Below are 9,935 nucleotides of genomic sequence, written 5' to 3'. Positions count from 1 at the left end.
ATTATTTTTCAGCAACAAGTCAAATATTTGATCACACATGCTTGAATTGAAGGTATACTTCTTGTTTTCTAGCCGATCTTGCTGTGAGAACGGCTTTGGAATTAAGCAAACGAATATTTCAGATTTTGCATCACACCATTTGGCTATGCATTGTGTTTTGCACTCTATCTCCGATGTCTTTGGGTAAGATATTATACTAGAATCGGTTTTCTCAACAGAATTTAATCTTGGCTTTAAATTTCTAAAACGAAAATAGTTAGAACACACATGTCTCAATTGAGACCAAGTGCAAGCCAAGTATGAAGTAAGCAAAGCTACCCAAATAGATATGAACTTTAGATAAAGCAACGGGGAAAGCTTTGGCTGTAATAATAAGTCACTACCGGTCTTTATAAATGGCGTAATGGGTTGACCGATATGCTCAATAACAACTTTATTGCTAGCAAGTAAATTACCCTTCTTCATTGGTCTTTCAAAATCACTTATGAGGATTTTTCTAATAGATGCATCAACAATAAAGTCCTGACCAAATCTTAAAATAGGTAAATTACTTGCTAAACATACCTCTTCAAATATGTTGGGAGAGCACGATGGTGGTGTGACTTGAACAATATCTTGCTCCGCCTTTGGATGGCTCCCCAACGCCTCTTCATCATCTTTTTCTTGATTCCGGGCATCATTACATTGAAAAAATTTGTCGTCCAAACTTTGTTTGGCTACTTGTTCTTGTCCTTGAAGTTCATCAATTTCTCTGGCACGAAACTCATAGGGAAGGAAGTAGGTTCCATTAACTTTGGAAAAGTCAAGTATGGTCGCTTTGCTAGGCTTGCCATGCCCTTTCTCAATAATGCTTGCCTCTTTGCATTTGATGGATTCAGAATATATACTTCTTGATTCGGCTCTTTTAACCGGAGCACTTTCATGTTCTGAATCATCTTTCTTTACATTGCTTCTACCAATTGGCAATGCTTCTTTCACTTGAGCCAATTCTGTTTCTTTTTGTTTCTGGCGGTGAGCGGCAAAATTGGCTTTAATCTTTTTCTCAATTTCAGCCCACTTCGGATACGATTGCCCCGCAATGCTTTTAGATTCTTTCGGCAATGGCACATGGGTGTTGCCGAAACTTTGCAATTGTGTAGGGACTGTATAATATGATGTAGTACTAGGTGAAGGCATATGCATTGTTGTAAAACCATATTTTTGCTCGCCAATCTTATCAATTGGCAAAGATTCATCTTCTTTCAAAACTCTAGCTTTTATTGCGGCATAATCAGGAAATAGCCCCCTTTTCATGTTGTTCAAGGCAAAGAGCACTAATCCTCTTATTTTGGGCTAAACTCTTCAATGCAGCCACTACTACCTCATCTTCTACAATATTGGGCACAACCTCTCTTGTAAAATTTACATTTATTCGGCTATGACCAGGAAGGTATGAAGCCGAATTATGAACATCTACAGTTGTGTATGGTGCTGAAAGATTACTGAGATTGGGTGTAGCATATGACGGTTCAGAGTAATTGGCCGAATAGCTAGTAGTAGCATGGCCGATTCTCCCATCCATCGGCATGGTTGAACTAGTATATTGCAAATTAGTTGCCGATGAATAAAAAGGTGAAACACTTTGTCGCATGATATTAGAAGTTCCTACAAGAGGTGTTTCAACTTGATTGCCCAAACTCGTCATGTTATTCATCGGCATATAAATTTTTGGGGTTGCCGATGCATGGGAGTTGGGATACATATGTTGCATGTTGCTAAAATTATATGAAGTAGGATCATGGAGATTTTGTTGCATCGGGCCTTGCACATAATTAGATATATGATTGATAAAGCTAGGGCTAGCCGATACATTATTCTCATTAGATGATCTAGCAACAACATATGCATTATTTGCATCTACATATGTGAATTGGGTATTCATATTACCTTTGTAGATTGCAAACCCTAGATGACGATCTCTTCGTAGCAAGAACGGGCTGGAGACCGTTCAAAGCTTCGTCCCCAGCGGAGTCGCCAAAAAGTGTGTTCGCACACGAACACGTCACCGTGTACCCTCGATGTCGGGGGTGATGCACCGCAGCTCACGTCGAAGGAGGCCTGCCGGAAGCGCGGTACGCAAGACAATCCGGCAGGCGCTTTTGAGGACCCGAAACTCCACATGCCCGGGAGGGACCCCGTCAGGGCGCGCAGCGGCTATGGGCTGCCCTAGGTCGACTTGATCGCCCCTAGGGCCTCGAGGTTCGCCGCCCTACAATGAAGAAGAACGAATGAAGAACGAGGAAGAAGAAGAACAAGGGAGAAGGAAAAGTAAAGGTAAAAGATGTAGATAGATTTGTTCGATTGTGTGTGTGTTGACACACGAACACGTCACGTGTACCCTCGACGCCGGGGGTGATGCACCGCAGCTCACGTCAAAGGAGACCCGACCGACAGCGCGATACACAGGACAGTCGGCGGGCGCTTTTGCAGACCCGAAACCCCGCGCACCCGGGAGGGACCCCGTCAGGGATTGCGGCGGCTATGGGCTGCCCTAGGTCGATTCGCTCGCCCCTAGAGCCTCGAGGATCGCTGCCCTCCAATGCGAAGAACGAACGAAGAACGAGAAAGAAAGATACAAGGGTAAGGGATAAAAGTAGATGAACACAAAAAAGTAGTAGATTGATTTGATCGATTGGGTGTTGTTTCAATCGGCCGTCACCCCCAACATATATAAGAGGCGGTTGGACTTCCCGTACAAGCAAAGAATTTATCTAGGCTTTCCTTACAAGAAAATTACATCAATTCATGTCCAAAACCTTAGTCAAATTCGGACTGGTTTATCCGAACTTTCCAAAACTGTTCGGTTTAAATTGGCTGCACCTTGCGGGTCTTTTTTACGGTGGTAAACGATCTCGGATGAAAACAAGCCCAACTCGGCAAGTTTTCCATCCGAGTAAGCTTTCCACACCGACAATGTTTCTATCCGGCAAGCTTTCACACCGGCAAGGCTTCACTCCGGCAAGGTTTTCACTCTGGCAAGGTTTGTACTCCGGCAAGGTTTGTACTCCGGCAAGATTTGTACTCCGGCCAGGGTTCCTCTCTGACAAGGTTTCACTCCGGCAAGGTTTGTACTCCGGCAAGGGTTTTACTCCGGCAAGGTTTGTACTCCGGCCAGGGTTTCACTCCGGCAAGGTTTGTACTCCGGCAAGGTTTGTACTCCGGCAAGATTTGTACTCCGGCCAGGGTTCCTCTCTGACAAGGTTTCACTCCGGCAAGAGTTTTCTTTCCCACTCAAGGCCGGCCCGCGAAGTGTTGCCTCTAACTTTTGCATACGAACCCGGATTCTTAACCATGCCAAATCTGGTGTCAACACTCCCCCAAGCTTAAACCCTTGCTTGTCCTCAAGCAATTCAGTTGTCAAACTGAAAGAAAGAAAGAAAAACTTTTACAAACTCTGTTTGCTCTTGTTGTTGTAACTATGTCAAGCCAGCATTCAAGTTTTCAGCATAGATCATAACTAACCACATTTGCAATAATTCTCAGGTCTCATCATTACTCATATCAATAGCATAATCAACTAGCAAGTCATAATAATAAATCTCGGATGACAATACTTTCTCAAAACAATCATAATATGATATAACAAGATGGTATCTCGCTAGCCCTTTCTGAGACCGCAATACATAAATGCAGAGCACCTTTAAATATCAAGTACTGACTAGACATTGTAATTCATGGTAAAAGAGATCCAATCATAGTCATACCCAATATAAATTAACAGTGATGAATGCAAATGACGGATGCGCTCTCCAGCTAGTGCTTTTTAATAAGAGGGTGATGACTCAACATAAAAGTAAATGGATAGGCCCTTCATAGAGGGAAGCAGGGATTTGTAGAGGTGCCAGAGCTCGGTTTTGCAATAGAGATAAATTGTATTTTGAGGGTATACTTTCATTGTCAATGTAACAACTAAGAGATGGCGATATCTTCCATGCTAAACACATTATAGGCGGTTCCCAAACAGAATGGTAAAGTTTATACTCCCCCTCCACCAACAAGCATCAATCCATGGCTTGCTCGAAACAACGAGTGCCTCCAACATACATCAGGTCCCAGGGGGAGTTTTGTTTGCAATTAATTTTGATTTAGTTTGCATAAAGCATGGGACTGGGCATCCCGGTGACCAGCCATTTTCTCGTGAGTGAGGAGCGGAGTCCACTCCTCTTGAGAATAACCCACCTAACACGAAAGATAAGGACATCCTTTATTGATACATGAGCTATTCGAGCATACAAAACAGAATGTTTATTTGAAGGTTTAGAGTTTGGCACATACAAATTTACTTGGAACGGCAGGTAGATACCGCATATAGGAAGGTATGGTGGACTCATCTGGAATAACTTTGGGGTTTAAGGGATTGGATGCATAAGCAGTATTCCCGCTTAGTACAAGTGAAGGCTAGCAAAAGACTGGGAAGCGACCAACTAGAGAGCGACAACAGCCATGTACATGCATTAAAATTAATAAACATTGGATGCAAGCATGAGTAGGATACAATCCACCATGAACATAAATATCGTGAAGGCTATGTTGATTTGTTTCAACTACATGCGTGAACATGTGCCAAGTCAAGTCACTTAAATCATTCAAAAGAGGAACCACCCCATCATACCACATCATAATCATCTCAATAGCATGTTGGCACACAAGGTAAATCATTATAGCTCATAGCTAATCAAGCATGGCACAAGCAACTCTGATCTCTAATTGTTATTGCAAACATGTTTATTCATAATAAGCTGAATCAAGAACGACGGGCTCATCATATTTACAAAAACAAAAGAGGTCGAGTTCATACCAGCTTTTCTCATCTCAGTCAGTCCATCATATATCATCATAATTGCCTTTCACTTGCACGACCGAACGGTGTGAATAATAATAAGAGTGCACGTGCATTGGACTAAGCTGGAATCTGCAAGCATTCAATAAACAGGAGAAGACAAGGCAATATGGGCTCTTGGTTAAATCAACAATAATGCATATAAGAGCCACTTCAACAATTTAATTATGGTCTTCTCCTACTGACCCCCAAAGAAAAGAAAACAAATAAAACTATTTACACGGGAAAGCTCCCAACAAGCAAAAGAAGAACGGGACATATTTTTGGGTTTTCTTTTAAATTATTACTACTACATTAGAAAATAAACTACTAGTAATTTTTTTTGGTTTTTCTTAAGGTTTAACAAACACACAAGAAGAAAGCAGGAAAAGGAAAATAAACTAGCATGGATATTACAGTGAAAAAGTATGAGCACCGACATTTAGCAATGAGTGTGTGTGAGCATAGATGTAATGTCGGTGAGAAATACGTACTCCCCCAAGCTTAGGCTTTTGGCCTAAGTTGGTCTATGGCCACAGCTGGCCTGGCGGATATCCATAATAATAGTTGTTGGGGTCGTACTGTGATGAGGAAGGATAGTTGGGATCATACTGATGTGCAGCGGTTATCGCCTGCTGTGCTGCAGCGTGGAGTCGAGCTGCCTCCGCTCTCCTCTTGTACTCTTCTGCCTCCTCTCTGGTAATAACATATCTTCCTTTTGTCTGTGAATCAAAGAAGGTAGGAGCAGGGAGAGTAATACGGAAAACACGTCGTTTATAAAAAATTAAGCGATATAAGAGAGGTGATTCAGGCCTCTCGACAAACTGGTGCGAAGCCATAGAGTCATAATCTAAATATGCAGGAGGCAACTCCATATCACCCTCACGAATGTCTATTTCAAGAAAATGAGCTAAGCGGGTTGCATAAATTCCTCCAAAGAAATCTCCATTATGTCTATTATGATGCAACCTACGAGCTACAATGGCTCCCATATGATAAGATTGGTCTCCTAACACAACACTCCTAAGAATGCTGAGATCAGGGACACACATGTGACATGCTTCATCCTTAGCATTTATGCATCTACCGAAGAAGAGAGCAAAATAATGTATAGCAGGAAAGTGAATGCTCCCTATGGTAGCCTGCGTTATGTCTCTGGATTCCCCCACAGTTATACTAGCAAGAAAGTTTCTAAATTCAGATTTAGGGGGATCCCTAATACCGCCCCATGATGGAAGTTTGAAAGAAGAAGTGAAATCCTCTAGGTCCATGGTATAAGATTTGTCATAAAGATCAAACATGACTGAAGGAGAATTACGCGAAGATGAATACTCAAACCTCCTCACAAATGAACTTGTGAGATCATGATACTGGGGGCATTTGTTAGCCTCAAAATCCTCAAGACCGGCATTGTGAAAATATGCTTTGAATTCTTCTTTAATTCCCGCACGGTCCATAAAATTTTTTGACGGCCATTCGCAAGGCCGTATTGGAGCGTCTCTTGGTGGATCCTCGTCAGCATCGTGCATAGCAATCCTGAGTCCTTGCTTCTTAGAGGAACCACCTTGGAACATCTTCCTAAACATATTGTTTTTCTCTGAAAAATTCTGAAACTTTTAGTAACTTCAGATAAAAGTGAACCAAACTCAATAATATTGATAGCAACTACTCCTACAAGTGCCTAGAGCCTATATCAAGCATTAGAACTACTTAGAACCATATAAATTTGACATGCAAGCTCAAGAACATGGTCACCTATGCAGCACAAATTTGCAAAGAATAAAGCACAAGAACAAAAACTAATTGGACCAATGGAGGAGTCACATACCAAGGAACAATCTCCCCAAGCTGTTTTGCGACAGGTGCTTTGAGCAAGGAGATCGAAAATCACAGCAAAAGTGGCTGGAACTCGTGCTTGAGTTGGTTTTTCAGGTTTGTGTGAGATAGAGGAAGAAGATGGGTGCTGGGATAAGTGGAGGAGGGCCACCATGGGCCCACGAGGCACGGGGCGTGCCCTATAGGGGGGGGCACCACCCTCGTGGCCAGGTGGCAGCTCCTCCCGTGGTAATTTTTGCACAGTAAATCCTCAAATATTCCCGAAAAAATCATATTAAATTGGCATGGCATTCTGAGGACTTTTATTTTTGGGATATTTTTATATTGCACGAATAAGTCAGGAAATAGACAGAAAATACTATTTTTACTTTATTTAATATAAATAACAGAAAGTATAAAGAGGGTACAGAAGTTTGTGCTTCTAGTTTCATCCATCTCATGCTCATCAAAAAGAATCCACTAATAAGGTTGATCAAGTCTTGTTAACAAACTCATTCCGATAATCATGAAACAGGAGAAATTTCGGATAACACTAAGTTACCTCAACGGGGATATGCACATCCCCAATAATAAGAATATCATATTTCTTCTTGACAGTAGGAAGAGGAAATTCAAAACCTCCAAATATAATCGATGGAATTTTTCCAATAGAATTGATACTATGAACTTGAGGTTGTTTCCTCGGAAAGTGTACCGCATGCTCATTACCACTAACATGAAAAGTGACATTGCCTTTGTTGCAATCAATAACAGCCCCTGCAGTATTAAGAAAAGGTCTTCCAAGAATAATAGACATACTATCATCCTCGGGAATATCAAGTATAACAAAGTCTATTAAAATAGTAACATTCGCAACCACAACAGGCACATCCTCACAAATACCGACAGGTATAACAGTTGATTTATCAGCCATTTGCAAATATATTTCGGTAGGTGTCAACTTATTCAAGTCAAGTCTATGATATAAAGAGAGAGGCATAACACTAACACCGGCTCCAAGATCACATAAATCAGTTTTAATATAATTTCTTTTAATGGAGCAAGGTATAGTAGGTACTCCGGGGTCTCCAAGTTTCTCTGGTATTCCACCCTTAAAAGTATAATTAGCAAGCATGGTGGAAATTTCAGCTTCTGGTATCTTTCTTTTATTAGTAATGATATCCTTCATGTATTTAGCATAAGGATTTGTTTTGAGGACATCAGTTAATCTCATACGCAAAAAGATAGGCCTAATCATTTCAGCAAAGCGCTCAAAATCCTCATCATCCTTTTTCTTGGATGGTTTCAGAGGAAAAGGCATGGGTTTCTGAACCCAAGGTTCCCTTTCTTTACCATGTTTCCTAGCAACAAAGTCTCTTTTATCATAACGTTGATTCTTTGATTGTGGGTTATCAAGATCAATAGCAGGTTCAACTTCTACATCATTATCATTACTAGGTTGAGCATCATCATGAACATCATCATTAATATTTTTATTAGGTTCATGTTCATTACTAGATTGTGTTTCAGCATCAGACATAGAAATACCATTTGGATTATCAGGTGGTTCAGCAATAGGTTCACTAGAAGTTTGCACAGTCCTATCATTTTTCTTCTTCTTCTTTTAGAAGAATTAGGAACATCAATATTATTTCTTTGAGAATCTTGCTCGATTCTCTTAGGGTAGCCTTTAGGATACAAAGGTTCCTGAGTCATTCTACCAGTTCTAGTATCCACTCTAACAGCATAATCATTTTTCTTACTATTCATTTCATCAAGCACTTCTTTTTGAGCCTTAAGTACTTGTTCTACTTGAGTGGTAACCATAGAAGCATGCTTGCTAACAAGTTTAAGTTCACCTTTAATATCAGCCATATAATCACCCAAGCGTCTAATCATATAAGCATTTTCTTTTAATTGTCTACCAAAATAAGCATTGAAGTCGTCTTGCTTAAACATAAAGTTATCCAACTCATCCAAGCACTGACTAGCAATTTTAGTAGGAGGTACTTCAGCTTTATCATACCTATAGAGAGAATTTACCTTTACTACCTGTGTCGGGACATCGGGATCAGGAGGTTCTTCAGTAAATAAATAATTAAAATCATATGTTTCTTCAACAGGCGGTATATTAAGACCATGTATTTCTTCAATAGGAGGTAAATTCTTAACGTCTTCAGCTTTAATACCTTTTTCTTTCATAGATTTCTTTGCCTCTTGCATATCTTCGGGACTGAGAAATAAAATACCTCTCTTCTTCAGAGTTGGTTTAGGAATAGACTCAGTAATTGGAGCAGGAGTTGGTTTAGGAGCTGGCTCAGGAGGTGCCCAATTATTTTCATTTGTCAACATATTATTCAATAGAATTTCAGCTTCATCCGGTGTTCTTTCCCTGAAAAGAGAACCAGCACAACTATCCAGGTAATCTCCGGAAGCATCGGTTAGTCCATTATAAAAGATATCAAGTATTTCAGGTTTCTTAAGAGGATGATCAGGCAAAGCATTAAGTAACTTGAGAAGCCTCCCCCAAGCTTGCGGGAGACTCTCTTCTTTAATTTGCATGAAGTTGTATATTTCCCTCAAGGCAGCTCGTTTCTTATGAGCAGGGAAATATTTAGCAGAGAAGTAATAAATCATATCCTGGGGACTACGCACACAACCGAGATCAAGAGAATTAAACCATATCTTAGCATCACCCTTTAATGAGAACATAAATATTTTGAGTAAATAAAGGTAACGCGATCTCTCATCATTAGTAAACAGGGCAGCTATATCATTTAACTTAGTAAGATGTGCCACAACAGTTTCAGATTCATAGACATAAAATGGATCAGATTCAACCAAAGTAATTATATCAGGACCAATAGAGAATTCATAATCCTTATCAGGAACACATATAGGTGAAGTAGCAAAAGCAGGGTCAGGTCTCATTTTATCTCTAAGTGATTCTTTGTTCCATTTAATTAATAACCTCTTAAGCTCATATCTATCTTGGCAAGCAGAAATAGCGGCAGAAGATTCCATATCAAAAAGATAACCCTCAGGAATAACAGGCATATTTTCATCATCACTATCATCATCGTATTCAGATTCAATAATTTCTTTTTCTCTAGCCCTACCAATTTTTTCATCAAGAAATTCACTTAGGGGTACAGTAGTATCAGGCATAGAAGCAGTTTCATTATAAGTATCATGCATAGTAGAAGTGGCATCATCAATAACATGCGACATATCAGAACGAATAGCAGAAGCAGATGCAGGT

Source organism: Triticum dicoccoides, chromosome 5A (assembly GCF_002162155.2).
Source record: "Triticum dicoccoides isolate Atlit2015 ecotype Zavitan chromosome 5A, WEW_v2.0, whole genome shotgun sequence".
NCBI classification, from domain to species: domain Eukaryota; kingdom Viridiplantae; phylum Streptophyta; class Magnoliopsida; order Poales; family Poaceae; genus Triticum; species Triticum dicoccoides.
This window is presented reverse-complemented; position numbering follows the sequence as displayed.